The sequence below is a fragment of the Macaca fascicularis genome, chromosome 7 (assembly GCF_037993035.2).
Source record: "Macaca fascicularis isolate 582-1 chromosome 7, T2T-MFA8v1.1".
Classification (NCBI taxonomy): Eukaryota; Metazoa; Chordata; class Mammalia; order Primates; family Cercopithecidae; genus Macaca; species Macaca fascicularis.
In genome coordinates, this window is record NC_088381.1 from 73,018,843 (window position 1) to 73,035,751 (window position 16,909).

General features: G+C 38.4%; 1 long non-coding RNA gene across 7 annotated transcripts; it reads right to left on the bottom strand.

Annotated features, from left to right (window-relative positions):
* Positions 1 to 1,354: 1,354 nt before the first annotated feature.
* Positions 1,355 to 16,853, bottom strand: LOC102131558 (uncharacterized). Of its 7 annotated transcripts, none has more exons than XR_012415333.1 (5): positions 16,656 to 16,853; positions 16,332 to 16,490; positions 15,835 to 15,942; positions 15,646 to 15,732; positions 1,355 to 1,811 (listed from the first exon to the last, which is right to left on the bottom strand). It is a non-coding gene; the product is annotated as an uncharacterized lncRNA (long non-coding RNA). The 7 variants fall into 7 exon arrangements; XR_006699406.3 differs by having other exon boundaries at positions 16,332 to 16,527; XR_006699404.3 differs by having other exon boundaries at positions 16,233 to 16,527.
* Positions 16,854 to 16,909: the final 56 nt, after the last annotated feature.

Sequence of the window (16,909 nt, forward strand, 5' to 3'; positions counted from 1 at the left end):
CCGAAGGTCTGAACAGACAATTCACCAAAGTAGACATACAGATGCCCAATATGCACATGGAAAGATTCTCCATATCCTACGTCATTGGGAAAGTACCAACTAACACAACGAGATACCACTACATGTCTACGAGAATGACCAAAATCCGTAACACGGAAAAAAACAAATGCTGGTGAGGATGTGGAGCAACATGAACTCTCATTCATTACTGGTAGTTAATACAAAATGGTACAGGCACTTTGGAAGAGAGTTTGGCAGTTTCTTACAAAACTAAACATATTCTTACCATATATCCAGCAATCATTTTCCTTACTATTTACCCAAAGATAAATTGACAAAACTTGGAAGCAACCAAGATGTCCTTCAGTAGGTGAAAGGATAAATAAACTGTGGTAGATCCAGACAAGGGAATATGATTTTGCACCAAATAATCAGGTCCTAAGAAGTGAGATATCAAGCTATGAAAAGACACAGAAAAACTTTGAGTGTGTTTTACTAAGTGAAAGAAGCCAATCTGGAAAGGCTGTAGCCTTTGTATGTAGCCTGTTGTAAGACTCCAACTGTATGACATTCTAGAAAAAGCAGAAATAGGAAGACAGGAAAAAGATCAGTGGTTGCCAGGAGTTAGGAAGAGAGTGGGGGATGAATAGGTGGAGTACAGATTGTTAAGGCCAGGAAACTACTTTGTAGGGTACTATGATGGTGGATACATGTCATTATACATTTGTCCAAATCCATAAAATGCATAACATCAGAGTGAACCCTAATGCAAACTATGGACTTTAGGTGATAATGATGTGTCCATGTAGATTCATCAGTGTAACAAATGTACCACTCTGGGTGTAGGATGTTGACAATGGAGGAAGGCTGTGCGTGTGTTGGAGTAGGGAGTGTAATGGAAACTCTACTTACCGCTCAAGTTTGCTGTGAACCTAAAACTGTTCTAAGAAAAAAATAAAGTCTATTTAAAAGGAAAAAAACAAATTTACTATACATCTACTGCTAATTCTGAATTGTTGAATGGGGGTACTGTCAGGATAGTCACAGCAGGAGTCATCATCTCATCTTCTAAGAGAGTAATGTAGGAAAAAAGAGGAGGCAGAAGGGACAGATCAAACTGTGTGTCCCTGTGTGCATATTTGACATAAATTGCAAACCTCCAGTTCACCCCTCGGCCTCCTGCAGTCAGAAACTCATGAGGGTCACTGAGCCCCAGCGCCTGGAGCAACAAGACATTTTTTACAGAAAGGAAATGTTATTTTAGAATGAAATCCTAGCCAAGGCTGCTGGGGGCTGTAAAAACAAACCCATAAAACCAAGGGTCCTTGGAGCACTTAACGAGATTTCCACCTGATGATAGGAAAACAATTTTATTGAGATTTCTCCCAGGAAATTGGTTTCTCCCAACCAAGTTGAAAGGCTGAGATCATCTTAGTAATGATAGTGAGGACCAGAAGCAGTCCATCTTCTATTGACAGTGATGCATCTGCTGCGCATGTTAATTAACTCATCAATTACCTTCCCCAGGGTAGGAGAAGCTGAGCCGCTCACAGTCTCACAGGGCAGGTCTTCTTGTCCCAGGAATGTCAAGAGCTCGCCTTTATCTTATCTCAAATGATTTGCTTCGGTGACTAACTGATGACTCCTACAAGCTGCTTTCAGTTGCTGCCTCTGGCATTTTCTCTGAAAGACTAGTCTGGTGGATAGTAAGGTAGACTGCCAAAACAGTCATTTGTGTTCACGGTGAAACCAGGACCTTCTTGCTTCCCCTTCCTGGGCAAGTGGCCTTTATCTGCATGGTTTAGAACACCCTGGGGAAATATGAAGGGGAAATTGAGTACCTTTTCTTTATCTATAACCTAATTCAAAATTAGTGTGAGCTGTAGTTGTAAATCTCAGATTGATCTGTTCTTAGCTCATTATTATTATTATTTTTTGCCATTTCATTTTACGTGATAACAAAAGTATCACGCATTAAGAAGAATTTATAGTTTGCAAAGTGCTCTCTTGTGTATCAGTGTATTTGATTCTCACCAAAATCCCATCAGATAGAAAAAGAAGGGTCACTGTTCCCCTTTGAGTAAGGAGAACCTATGCGAGAGAGGTTAAAGGACTCCCCAGTATCAAACATCAATTTCTACTGTCAAACAAAACAAAGATTGTATTTACATTTTAGAATAAATTATTAAATATTTCAAAGATATATAAAATACAGAAAATATCAAAAGAGAGCCACATATCTACGTCTCAGTTTTAACAACTATTAATGTATTTGCTTCAGATGCTTTTTAGAAAAAGATAAAACAATACAAATACAGTTGTCAGGCCAGGCACAGTAGTTCACACCTGTAATCCCAGCACTTTAGGAGGCTGAGGTGGGCGGATCACTTGAGGTCAAAAATTCGAGACTAGCCTGGCTAACATGAAGAAACCCTGTCTCTACTAAAACTACAAAAATTAGCCAGGTGTTGTGGTGCATGCCTGTAATCCCAGCTACTCAAGAGGCTGAAGCAGGAGAATCACTTGAACCTGGGAGACGGAGGTTGCAGTGGGCTGAGATCGTGCCACTGCACTCCAGCCTGAGTGACAGAGTGAAACTACATCTCTAAATAAATAAATATTAAAAAATAAAACAATACAAATACAGTTGTCACCATCCCATTTCTTCCCTTCCCTGCCAGAGGTGATTACTTTCCTGAAGTTGATACATATCCTTCAACCCATGTTATTGAACATTTATTTCAGGCTAGGTGAAGTGGTTCATGTCTGTAATCCTAGGACTTTGGGAGGCTGAGGCAGGGGGATTGCTTGAGCCCAGCAGTTCCAGACCAGACGGGACAACATAGCGAGACCTCGTCTCTACAAAAAAATCAAAAAATTGAGGTGGGGGATCACTTGATCCTGGGAGGTCAAGGCTGCAATGAGCCATGATTGAGTCATTGCACTCCCTTCTGGATGACAGAGAGACTGCCTCAAAACAACAACAACAACAACAAAAAGCCAAACAAAAATAACAACAAATTTACTTCATCTGTATTTACCTATAATGATCTGTATCAGTATCATACTTTACTTTGCTTTACTTTTGTATGGTCATATGATAGTTTGTGAATCTTTTTATAACTTTTCTTTTCTCACTGAACATGTTTCTAGATGTCCAACTGGATACATGTAGAGCTGCAAGTTAATTGATCAATGTATTTTTTCACTGAATTATAGTGTTTTATTACATAGATAAACCATAATTTATTTATCCATTTTCTTATCAGTGGATATTTGAGCTGTTTCTATGTCTTACTATTTCCAAATAGTGTTGCAGTGAACATTCTTGTTCATGGCAAATTATTCCTGGTGACCATGGCTGAAAACTTCTTTAGGGCATGTATCTAGAAAAAGAGTTGTTGGGTTGTTTGAAGGGTATGCACACCTTGAAATTTATTAGATATTGCCAAATTATTCTCCAAAGTGATGGCAGCAATTTATACTTCCAACAGAGATGTCTACGAATTCCTGTTTCCTCACGTTTTCACCAACAATTGGTGAAAATTCAACATTTGGTGAATTATTAGTCCTGTTAATTTTCCCAACTTGATGAGTGTGATTGCTTGTTATAATTTGCATTGCTCAGAATGGCCGTAGTTAAAAAATAAAAAAAACAGAAGATGTTGGCGTGGATGTGGTGATCAGGGAACACTTCTACACTGCTGGTGGGAATGTAAATTAGTATAGTCACTATGGAAATCGTGTGTAGATTCTTTAAAGAACTATAAGTAGAACTACCATTTGATCCAGCAATCACACTACTGAGAATCTACCCAGAGGAAAAGAAGTCATTATACAAAAAAGATACTTGCACACACATGTTTATAGCAGCACAGTTCACAATTGCAAAATCATGGAACCAACCCAAATGCCCATCAATCAACAAGTGGATAATGAAATACTACTCAGCCATAAAAGGAATGAATTAACAGCGTTTCAGCGACCTGGATGAAATTGGAAACTGTTATTCTAAGTGAAATAACTCAGGAATGGAAAGCCAAACATCGTATATTCTCACTGATATGTGGGAGCTAAGCTACGAGGATGCAAAGGTGTAAGAATGATACAATGACTATGGTGACTTGCAGGGTAAGGGTGGGAGGGGGCAAGGGATAAAAGATTACAAATAGGGGGCTGGGTGTGGTGGCTCATGCCTGTAATCCCAACACTTTGGGAGGCTGAGGCAGGCAGATCCCCTGAGGTCGGGAGTTCAAGACCAGCCTGACCAACATGGAGAAACCCCATCTCTACTAAAAATACAAAATTAGCTAGGCGTGGTGGAACATGCCTGTAATCCCAGCTACTCGGGAGGCTGAGGCAGGAGAATCGCTTGAACCAGGGAGGCAGAGATTGCGGTGAGCTGAGAACGAGCCATTCCACTCCAGCCTGGGCAATGAGAGCAAAACTCTGTCTCAAAAAAAAAAAAAAAAAAAAAAAATACAGCACGCAATGTATACTGATTGGGTGGTGGGTGCACCAAAATCTCACAAATCACCACTAAAGAACTTACTTGTGTAACCAAACACCACCTGTACCCCAATAACCTATGAAAGAAAGGTTAAAAAAATAATAATAACTTGCATTGTCCTCACGATTAGTCAGACTGTGCTTCAATCACTAGTTTATCGGCCACTTGAGTGTTCTTTTCTGTGGATTTCTTGGTCATAACCTTTCAATTTTCAATATTTTTGTCTTCTTATTGATTTATATAAATGCTTTAGGTATTCTAGATATTAATTCCTTGTTGATCATACACTTGTAAATATCTTTTCCCATCCTAAACTTGATTTTACTTAATTTATATCTTTTGCCTCTGCTTAAATTTTTAAGTTTAATGTTAATTAAATTTGTATTTTTATTTGTGCTTTTTGTGTCTAACAAGACATAAAATGAATTATTGTTAACATTGTAATGTCATTGCCATCATCCACAAATATGCAATGCCTCTCCATTTATTTAGATCTTCTTTTATGGCCTTCAATAAAATTTTAGAATCTCCTCAATCTGTAGCAAATCATTGTTAGATTTATTCCTAGTTACCTAAGAGTTATTTTCTCCTTCCTTCCTTCCTTCCTTCCTTCCTTCCTTCCTTCCTTCCTTCCTTCCTTCCTTCCTTCTTAATTTTTGACAGGGTCTTACTCTGTCATACAGGCTGGAGTGCAATGGTGCCACCTCAGCCTCCCAACTAGCTGGAACCAAAGGCATTCACCACCATGCCTGGCTAATTTCTTTCTGTTTGTTCATTTTTTTTCCTTTTTTTTTTTTTTTTTCATAGAAACGGGGTCCCACCATGTTGCCCAGGCTAATCATAAACTCCTGGGCTCAAACAATCCTCCTGCCTCGGCCTCCCAAAGAGCTGGGATTACAGGCGTGAGCCACTACCCTTGGCTTTTTTCTTGATATTGTAAGTTCATTTATTAAGTTATCTTTTTAATTAGGTGTTTCTCAGGAATGTTATTAATTTTTTCAAATTGAGAAATAATTAACATGGTATAAAATTCACCCTTTTAAAGTATACAATTTAGTGGTTTTTAATATATTCACAAGGTTGGCCAACCACCACTACTAATTCCAGTACATTTTTGTCATCCTGAAAAGAAATCCTGTAACCCCGAGCTGTCATTCCCCATGTCCCCTTCATCTTACTCCCTGAAAACCACTTATCTTCTTCCTATAGATTTGACTATTCTGATAAATAGTTTCACATAAATGAAACCATACAGTATGCAGCCTTTTGCATCTGGCTTCTTTCTCTTAGTATAGTACTTTCAGGGTTCATCCATGTTGCAGCATGTATCAGAACTTCATTCCTTCTCATGGCTGAGTAATATTTCATTATCAGGATAAATATTTGCTTGTCCATGTATTAGCTGATGGACATTTGAATTGTTTCCACTTTGGGCTATTATAAATAATGTTGCTATGAACATTTGTTTAGAAATTTTTGTATAATATATGTTTTCAGTTATCTTGGGTGTGTACCTAAGGGTGGAATAATTGGGTCATATGGCAACTCGAGTTAACATTTCCGAAGTGGCTACACCATTTTACATTCTCACCAGCAATATCTGAGGGTTCCAGTTTCTCCACAACTTCACCCACACTTGTTATTGTCCTTTTTAAAAAATTATAGCCATTCTAGTGGGTTTATCTCATTGTAGATTTGATTTGCATTCCCTAATGAACAGTGATGTTGCCCATCTTTTCATGTGCTTGTTGGCCATTTGTGTATCTTATTTGGAGAACTGTATATTCAAATCCTTTGCCCATTTTAATTGGATTGTCTTTGTATAATTGAGTTGTAAGAGTTCTTTGTTAGTCCTTGATCCTAGACCTAGATCCTCATCAGATATGATTTTCAAATACTTTTTCCCATTCTGTAAGTTATCTTTTCATTTTCCTTGGTAGAGTCCTCAAAACACAAAAGTTTTTAATTTTTATTAATTTCAATATTTTCTTTGGTTGCTTGAGCTTTAAAAGTTACATTTAAGAAACCATTGCATAACCCAAGTTTACAAGGACTTATACCTATGTTTTATTCTAAGAGTTCTGCGATTTTAGCTCTTATATTTAGGTCTTCAATCCATTTTGAGTAAATTTGTGTATATGTGTGAACTACGGGTCCAAGTTTATTCTTTTGCATATGAATATCCAGTTGTCCAGCACTATTTATTGAAGAGACTCTTCTTCTCCCACCAGATTGAATTGGTACCTTTGTTGAAAATCAATTACTATCGATGTATGAGTTTATCTCAGGACTCTCAATTGTATTCTGTTGATCTATATGTTTGCCCTCCTGCCAGTACCACACAGTCTCGATTACTCTAGTTTTGCATTAAGTTTTGAAATTATGAAGTGTGAGTCCTTCAACTTTATTTTTAATTTTAGACAGTGTGTTGGCTACTCTGGGTCCCTTGGATTTCTATATGAATTTTATGACCAGCATGTCAATTTGTGCAACAATAAAACAAGAAGCAGCTGGAATTTTGATATTGTGTTGGGATTTAGGATTGTATCCACTCTATATGTCAATCTAGGGAGTATTGTCATCTTAACAATAAATTTGCCAATACATGAACATGGGATACCTTTCCCATTTATTTAGATCTTTTGCTGAGACACTAATGAAAAAAGAATTTATTTCAGCAATGCTTTATAGTTTTCAATGTACAAGTCTTGCATGCACTGCTTTCATTAAATTTATTCCTAAGTATTTTATTCTTTTTGATGCTATTACAAATGGAATTGTTTTCTTGATTTCACTTTCAGATTATCCATTGCTAGTATATAGAAGTAAAACTGATTTATATATTTTATATGTCCTGCAAACTTGCTGAATTTATTAGCTCTAATAGTTTCTTTTGTGGATTCCTTAGTATTTTCCATGTACAAAACCATGTCATCTGCAAACAGAGAAGTTTTACTTCTTCCTTTCAAAATCCTTTTATTTATTTTCCTTGGCTAACAACCCTGGATAGAACCTCCGAAACAATATTGAATAGAGGTGATGAGAATGTACATTCTTTTCTTGTTCCTGATCTAAGGGGAAACTTTGCCTTTCACCATTTGAAATATGTTGTTAGTTATGGATTTTTTGTAGATGCCTTTTATCAGGTTGAGGAAGTACCTTTCTATTCCTAGAGTGTTGAGGGTTTTTTTGTTTTTGTTTTTTTGGTTTTTTTTTTGGTTTTGTTTATTTGTTTGTTTTCTTTTTTTTTTTTGAGACAAGGTCTGGCTCTGTTACCCAGGTTGGAGTGCAGCCTGGACCTCCTGGGCTCAAAAAATCCTCCTGCCTCAGCTTCCAGAGTAGCTGGAACCACAGGCATGTACCACCACACATGGCTAATTTTTAAAATTTTTTATAGAGGCGGGATCTTGTCATGTTGCCCAGGCTGGTCTTTAACTCCTGGGCTCAAACAATACTCCCACCTCACCCTCCCAAATTGCTAGGATTAGAGGTGTGAGTCACCACTTAACGCCTATTGAGTGTTTTATCACAAAAAGGTGTTAGATTTTGTCAAAAGCTGTTTTCTTGTCTGGATTGAGTTGATTGTCTGGATTTTGTCATTTATTCTATTAATATGGAGTGTTATTTTGATTGATTTCTAGATTTTAAAACAACCTTTCATTCCTGGGATAAATCGCTTTTGATCATGATGCATAATCCTTTTGATATATTTCTGGATTTAGTTTTCTAGTATTTCAGTAAGGACTTTTGCATTTATATTCATAAAGGCTGTTGCTCTGTAGTATTTTCCTCTTGTGATATCTTTGTCTGGTTTTGATATCAGGGTAATACTCAACTCAGAGAAAGAGTTTGGAAATGTTTCCTACTGTTTTATTTTTTGGAAGAGTTCATGAAAGATTGGTGTTAATTCTTTTTTGAAATGTTTGGTACAATGCAACAGCGAAACTATCTGGCCCTGTGCTTTTCTTTGTGGGAAGTTTTTTGATTACTTATTCAATCTCTTTACTTGTTATGATCTGTTCAGATTTTCTATATCTTCTTGAGTCCATTTCAGTAATTTTTGTGTTATATAGGAATCTGCCAATTGTATAGGTTATCTGTCAGTGTTCGATTATTCATATTCATATTCTCCTATAATGTTATTCATATTCTCCTTTACTTTGTAAGATTGGTAGTAATGTTTCCTCTTTCACTCCTGATTTTAAGTCATTTGAAGTTTCTATTTTTGTCTTGATCTGTCTAACTAGAAGACTTAATTTCAGTGTCATTGATTTTCTCAATTGTGCTATTGATTTTTGAACACTGATATTGTCAAAAAAAATCTTATTACCTTATAGCATTTATCTGTAGATTTTCTTACATTTTCTAGTAAAAGCACATTATCTGAAATGAAAACTTGGTATCTTCATGGGCACATCCAGTAGCATGTTGATTACAGTCACATTGCTGACTTCAAAGAGAATGTTTCTCATATTCCAATGTTAAGTGTGATACTAACTGTGAATAGATATCTTTTGTTAAGGACAGGCAATTTCCTTTCATTCCAGATTGGCTAAAGTTTTTATCTTAAATCAATATTGAATCTTAGCAAATGCTTTCTAGATTTATTCAGTGCTTTTATTTTTTCTTTTACTCTATTAAAGTCAAGCTAATTTACATGAATAGATTTCTTTTTTTTCTTTTACTTTTTCTTTTTTTCTTTTTTTTTTTTTTTTTTTTTTTTTTTTTTTTTTTTTTTGAGACAGAGTCTCGCTGTGTCGCCCAGGCTGGAGTGCAGTGGCCGGATCTCAGCTCACTGCAAGCTCTGCCTCCCGGGTTTTTACGCCATTCTCCTGCCTCAGCCTCCCGAGTAGCCAGGACTACAGGCGCCCGCCACCTCGCCCGGCTAGTTTTTTGTATTTTTTTTTAGTAGAGACGGGGTTTCACAGTGTTAGCCAGGATGGTCTCGAACTCCTGACCTCGTGATCCGCCCGTCTCGGCCTCCCAAAGTGCTGGGATTACAGGCTTGAGCCACCGCGCCCGGCCTCTTTTTTTCTTTTTTCTTTTTTTAAGACAGAGTTTCTCTCTTGTTGCGAAAGCTGGAATGCAATGGTACGATCTCGGCTCACCGCAACCTCCGCCTCCTGGGTTCAAGCAATTCTCCTGCCTCAGCCTCCCGAGTAGCTGGGATTACAGGTGCCCACCACTTCACCTGGCTACTTTTTGTATTTTTAGTAGAGATGGGGTTTCTCCATGTCGGTCAGGCTGGTCTCGAACTCCCGACCTCAGGTGATCCACCTGCCTCGACCTCCCAGAGTGCAGGGATTACAGGCATGAGCCACCACGCCCGGCCTAATAGACTTCTAAATGTTAAAAATTATTAGAATGCTAGGTTAAGACTTATTTGCTTATTATGTGAATTTAGCTTACTAAAAATTTATTTAGGATTATTTACATTTTTGTTTATAAATAGATTGGCCTATACATTTATTTCCAATATTTATTGTGGTTTGTTGTTACTATTTCTTTCCTTTTTCTTTTTCTGTATGGTAACATAAAGATAATCTGTTCCTCGAAGTTATGGTAGAATTTGTGTATAAAACAATCTGAAATGACAATTTGTGTGTTTGAGGGCAGAGGGTGCTATACTTTTATTAAGATTTACCAATTTAATTGTTATAGGTCTATTAAGCTTTTCTATGTCTACTGTGTGCAGTGGCTCACACCTGTAATTCCAACACTTTGGGAAGTCAAGGCGGGCAGATTGCTTGAGCCCAGGAGTTCAAGACAAGCCTTGACAACATGGGTAAACCCCATCTCTACTAAAAATTAGCCTGACAGAGTGGCCCACACCTGCAGTCCCAGCTACTCGGGAGGCTAAGATGGAAGGATTGCTTGAACCCGGGAGGCAGAGGTTGCAGTGAGCAGAGATAGTGCAACTCTTTCTTTCTTTCTTTCTTTCTCCCCTTCCCTTCCCTTCCCTTCCCCCGCCTCCCCTCCCCTCTCCTCCCCTCCCCTCCCCTCCCCTCCCCTCCCCTCCCTTCCCTTTCCCTTCCCATCTCTCCTTCCCTCCCTCCTTCCTTCCTTCCTTCCTTCTTTCAGATACGGAGGGGTCTCATTATGTTCCCCAGGCTGGTCTTGAACTCCTGGCCTCAAGCGATTCTCTCTTCTCATTGTTTTTTAGTTTGAATTATTTTTAAATTTCCATTTTAAATTTTGTTTTATTCTTAAGTATTTAGAAAGGTGGGGTTTTATTTTGTTTGTTAGTTTTTCCTTAGTCATTTCTTTGTTTTGTTTGTGATTTTTATTTTAGCTTTCAAATATATGGGTTCCTTTGGTTATATTTTTAATTTAATTTTTTTTGTTTGTTTCCCACACAACACTGAGGTACCTTTGCTTATATTTTCAGTCTTGAGTTCTGCTTTTAATATTGATTTCTGATTTTATCTAAATCATATTGATTCTTTGATATTTTTTGAGATTTTCTTTATGAAGTAGTATTTAACAATTTTTACAAATATTCCATGTGTGCCTGAAAAGGATATGTGTTCTTTATTTGTTGAGTGCAGATACACACACATACACACACAAATAGAGGGATGGGGAATCAATTTACTGATCGTATAGTTAAAATTGTCTATATTCATACGAATACTTGAAATATCTTAATGCTTCATCTGTCAGTTTCTGATACAGGTATACTAAAATATCTCAATATAATTAATTGTAGGTGGTTTTGGTTTATTTCTCTATACAAACCTGCCTTTTTTTTCTTTCTCTCTTTCTTTCTTTCTTTCTTCCTTCCTTCCTTCCTTCCTTCCTTCCTTCCTTTCTGTAGAGATGGGGTCTCACTATGTTGCCCAGGCTGGTTTTGAACTCCTGGTCTCAAGCAATCCTCCCACCTCAGTCTTCCAAAGTGTTGAAATTATAGGTACAAGGCATTGCACCCAGCCTTGTTTTTTATATTTTGATGCTGTGTTGTTTGATGTATTCAGGCTTAGAATTGTTATACCTTCCTGGCCAATTATTCTCTTTATCATTAATATTATTATAACATGTTCCTATTTAATGCTTTTCACTTTAAATTCTACATTAGTTATTATACAAGGTTGGTTTGGGGTAGTAATGTCTAGAATAATTTTTTCTTAACTCTTGACATTCAAGGTCTGTGTCCATTTGACTATGTATATCTTTCACAATTGGTGTATAGCTGGATTTTTAAATGTCTAAAAATCTCTACTTTCAATGGAAAATTGTAAGAGAGACCTTAAAAAATCTCCTGATCACCTAATGTGCACAGTTTTTCACAGTTGGAGCAAATTATGAATTTATCATTTCTTAAGATGATTATATTATTTAAGAATAGCTCTGTGTTACTTTTAGAATTGCCCAGGTTACTTTGGCCATTAAAAGTATTCCAGGAACCAAGAACCAAAGATATTTATAATTCTCTATTATTGGATTTTAATTTCCTAGAGGTAAGTAGAGTCAAAATCCTAAAAGAACTTCTTTCTGAACTGGTGTCACTATTGCCAAAATTATGTTTTCTTTTTAAAGAACAGCCTTCTCTGGTCTTCAGATACGACAAAATCCATCAGGTGCTTGGTTAGTCCTTGAAATTAAATTTTAAAGCTCTCTTGGTAATCTGGCAAATGTTTAGAAATATTTGCGACACAATTGGGATGAAAGATGAGAGATCCAAAGTTCCTTAGAATGCCCAACGTGTGGGAAGTGAGTGTGATGACTTCATTCACTGCACTGTTCTCTAATTCCACATTTGAGGTGTCTGGTTGTTGGCACAAGACAGGTGCCTCCTTAGCCATCTATAGCAAGCAAGTTTCTTAGCACCTGTAATCCAATCTCCTTTCCAGAAAAGCTTCATTTTAAAATGTCAACCCATCTAAAAACTCAGTAACGTCTCCAAGATGCCTGACCCTCACAGAATCTTTTGACATCTGGTCCATGGTTTGTCAATTCCAAGAAATGAATGCATGAGAATATTGAGGAAACTGGTAGTGTACAGATTTATCTTTATTTGTCTAATGGTGATGGCAGTAAGGTTAGCTGAGCTGCCAATCTGTCCTCCAATTAAGTTCTAATCCAAAGAATAATTGTTATCCATGATTAAACTCCCACTGTCTTATGAAAGGGAGTGTCTAGAAGTCAAATTCAAGATGGATCCACCACTTATGAGCTGTGTGGCTTCTGGCACAGCACCTAAACAGAGAATAAACAAACCTGGAGAAAATAACACCTATTTCACAGAGTTGTGGTAATTAAATTTAAGTGGGGATTTGTTGGTAGTAGTTGCTATAAAGTTATGTAAAACATTGTGTTGGAGAGCATTGAAAAATGTGAAGTACTATTAAAAATGTAAAAGAAATATTATTATTGTTTTCATTATTATTTGATGTGTAGAAGGAAGTGGTCAGAAAGTAGGTATCAGGAACAGAAGCAAGCTTATTGAGGAGGAGAACAAGGGCAGCTGGGCTGATGATGTATCTGAGTCAAGTAAAAACCAAATGCCACTTATCAGCTCTTTACAGATAAGGTCAAACTCTCTCATGGTCACCTAATACCCCAGGCAAGATCTGCAGCAACCTGCACAGGTCTGAAACCCAGTCTCCACACCTGCCCTGATTATGCCCATCTGGAACAGTGCCAAATAAGGAATTGATGCCTAATAAATACCATCTACTCCCATATTTGTATCATACTATAGTTTAATTATAGAAACTACCTAATCATGTTTCAGAAAATTTGGAAAACATGATAAAAAGAAAACATTTAAAAGTCACCTGTGATCTCTTTAACAGAAACTTTATCATACTTTGATGTACTTCTGTTCTCTTTTTTCTGTATGTATGCTTTCTAAAGCTCTTACTTTAATGACATCTGTAAAGACAGTTCTATGTTCTGCTAATTTCCTTAACATTATGAGTATTTTCTTGGCTCATGTTTCACATAAATATTAATTTTAGAGTTGGATATTACGTTGCTTCCATTTTAAAAAATATTAATGTGACAATGGACAACTTTACATGTCTAGCATTTTCTGCATTAAAGATTATTTTATTTATTTATTTATTTATTTATTTATTTATTTATTTATGACAGAGTTTCGCTCTTGTTGCCCAGGCTAGAGTGTAATGGCGCCATCTTGGCTCACTGCAACCTCTGCCTCTTGGTTTCAAGTGATTCTTCTGCTTCAGCCTCCCAAGTAGCTGGTATTACAGGCATGCGCCACCACGCCCTGCTAATTTTGTATTTTTAGTAGAGATGCGGTTTCTCCTTGTTGGTCAGGCTGATCTTGAACTCCTGACCTCAGGTGATCCATCTATCTTGGCCTTCTAAAGTGCTGGGATTACAGGCATGAGCCACCACACCAGGCCAAGATTATTTTATTAAGATACCCCAAAGAAGAACTGGTCCAAAGGGTGTGAAAGTGTTAGTGTTTATGACTTTTTTTTTTTTTTTGTAGAGACAGGGTCCTGCTATATTGCCCAGGCTGGTCACTATGACCCTTGATACAACTTGCAAAATTGCTTTCCAGTGAATTTAACCAACTTGAAACCTCCATAGGTATGAGCACTTATTTCACCATACCCTCTCCAACATTGGGAAGTAGGTTTTTACATTTTTTTTGTCAATTCAGTATGTGGAAAATGGTACTCCACCTTTTATAATTTACATTTCTATTTTAAATAAAGCATAAAAATTGCAAATGTTTGTGTATGTTGGCTTTTCACTTTTATAAATTTTCTGTTTAACTGTTTATTTTTTGTTTTCGGGGTGTGTGTGTGTGTGTGTGTGTTAAGAGACAAGTTCTTTGTTGCCCAGGCTAGAGTGCAGTGGTGCAATCATAGCTCACTACAGCCTTGAACTCCTTGGCCCAAGTGATCCTCCCACCTCAGCATTCTGAGTAGCTAGGACTACAGATGCATACCACCACACCCAGCTAACTGTCTTAACTATTTACCAAATAATTTTGATGACTCATATAAGGGAGACAGTGGGTCTTTCCAGCAGAAGGAGCACTGGGAACTCAAGGTGAATTAAACAGTCTGAACTCTGCTTCTTTATCTATAAAATGGTCAGCTTCTAGAATCAAGCGAGATACATCATGTAAAATACTCAGTGAAAAATTAAAGTGCTTTATAGAGATAATGAATGGAGCATTAATAGTATTACTTACACTCCCTCTACGGCCTAGAGCTCTAAGATTCACAAATGGAACAGTTGCAAGAAAAATGTCCTGTGTTAAGGAGCCAATCAGGCCAAAGACCAAACAGATTTTCAGCGAGAGATAAACGCTTGGCTAAGAGAGCAAGTGCATTATAAATAAGAACCTGTTTTTCCTTAGGGGGAAGTCTACTGATAATGGAGAAAGAAGATACCCCACTTCTGGCCGAGCACGGTGGCTCATGCCTGTAATCCCAGCACTTTTGGGAGGCCGAGGCAGGCAGATCACGAAATCAGGAGATTGAGACCATCCTGGCTAACATGGTGAAACCCCATCTCTACTAAAAATACAAAAAATTAGCCTGGCATGGTGGCGGGTGCCTGTAGTCCCAGCTACTCCGGAGTCTGAGGCAGGGGAATCGCGTGAACCTGGGAGGCAGAGCTTGCAGTGAGCCGAGATCAGGCCACTGCACTCCAGCCTGGGCGACAGAGCAAGACTCCGTCTCAAAAAAAAAAAAAAAAAGATAATCCCTCTTCCATATTGTTGCATGTACAATATTCAAAATGCACATTTAATGAATGAACTGGTAAATGTGACTGTGTGAGAGTATGCATAAGACACAACTATATGACCCAGTTGGTGGTGCTTTTTACTTGTATGTTGGTTGGCTCATTGCATTCACAAGAATGTATTTTACAGCTGTATTCAGACTGCCAACCAGAAAAATGCAAAACAGTGTTACATTTACATAAGAATGGGTGAGTCTGAGAGTAATTAAAATATTTTCTTCTTTTATTTTTCCACGTATTTATGAATAAGATATTATTCCTTACATTTAAAAAATGTAAAGAAAGTTCCACATGATCAAATATCTGAGTGATAAATGAAAACTATGATTTTAAAAAATATTTCTCAAATACTTGCATATTTTGAAATGTGAAAGTGAAAAACAAAAAACAAAACAAAAACTCACCAGTCTGACTAGAAGGAAATATCCTGCTGCCTGTGTTGGCTGGATGGTGGGCAGCACAGATGCTTGTGTGTCCGTCCAGGGCTGGGCCTGCAGGGAACAAGCCAGAGACAAAAAACAGTTTTGCTTTCCTCTTTCTTTCTTTCTTTTTTTTTTTTTTTTTTTTTTGAGACAGGGGTCTCACTGTGTTACCTAGGCTGGTCTCAAACTCCTGGACTCAAGTGATCTTCCCACCTTTACCTCTCAAAGTGCCTGGATTACAGGCGTGAGTCACTGCTCTTGGCCACACTTTCCTCTTTACTGTAGGAAAAAAACGTAAAAGGATAAGATTGATGATAAATGGACTTGGTGATATTGACGAAAAGGAGAAGAGGGCCTACGTTTGCCCGGACCCCAGTCCTGTGTACACTGATCAGGGCTTCTCCCTACATGCAGAATGCCAGCCCCTATTCAAGAGACATGGAAAGGCCATGACAAGGATATCGTTTTAGAGAGAGGGAGAGAGAGACGGAAAACCCAGATTTCTCTGCGAACTCTTCCAATCTTTTTGACAAGTACTTCAAATTTTTAAAATACTGTGGGAACCTCACAAACATTTTTGTGTCCCATCTAGTTCGCTGGTCACCAGTTTGCGCCCTCTAGATGCGCACTGGATCCGTGGTGGGTTTGTCATTTTCTGAAGCTCTCACGGCTGCTTTGAAGCCTCAGTTTGTCGTGTATGCAGGCGAGGAACCGGGCAGGTGGGTGGGTCCTGCGTGGGTGCTGCCTGGGTGTGCTCTGCTCCAGCATGCGTCGGTCGAGTGTGAGTGAGAACACGTCTGTGAGCGGTCAGGTGAACCGGGTCTAACCTGCCCGGGTGGGGTGGTAGAAGAATAGAAAATGGCCCTGTGAAAATGAAGGTTTCTCTTAATTGCCTCCGGACGCCTGCAGTCCCCCCAGCCTCTTCTCTGGGACCAGGCAGCCACCCACCCGCTATGACCAGCCCGGGCACGGGACGGGACTGGCTTTGGTACCTCTTCTGGTCCGGGCGCAACTGGATTCAGCACCAATGCCGGACCTTACCCCAGCGGAGCGCTGGACCCCGGCAGGAGTGGCAGGCTGCCCGCTGCTGGCCTGAGGACTGGCACCCCCTCTCCCAAAGCTGTTGCCATGGCCACAGGGGACGTTTGATGTGAAGCGCGACTCTCCCCTCCCTCCATACACACACACACACGCACACACACACACTCGCTTTCTCCGCTTGCCTTCAGGATGACGTCATGAACAT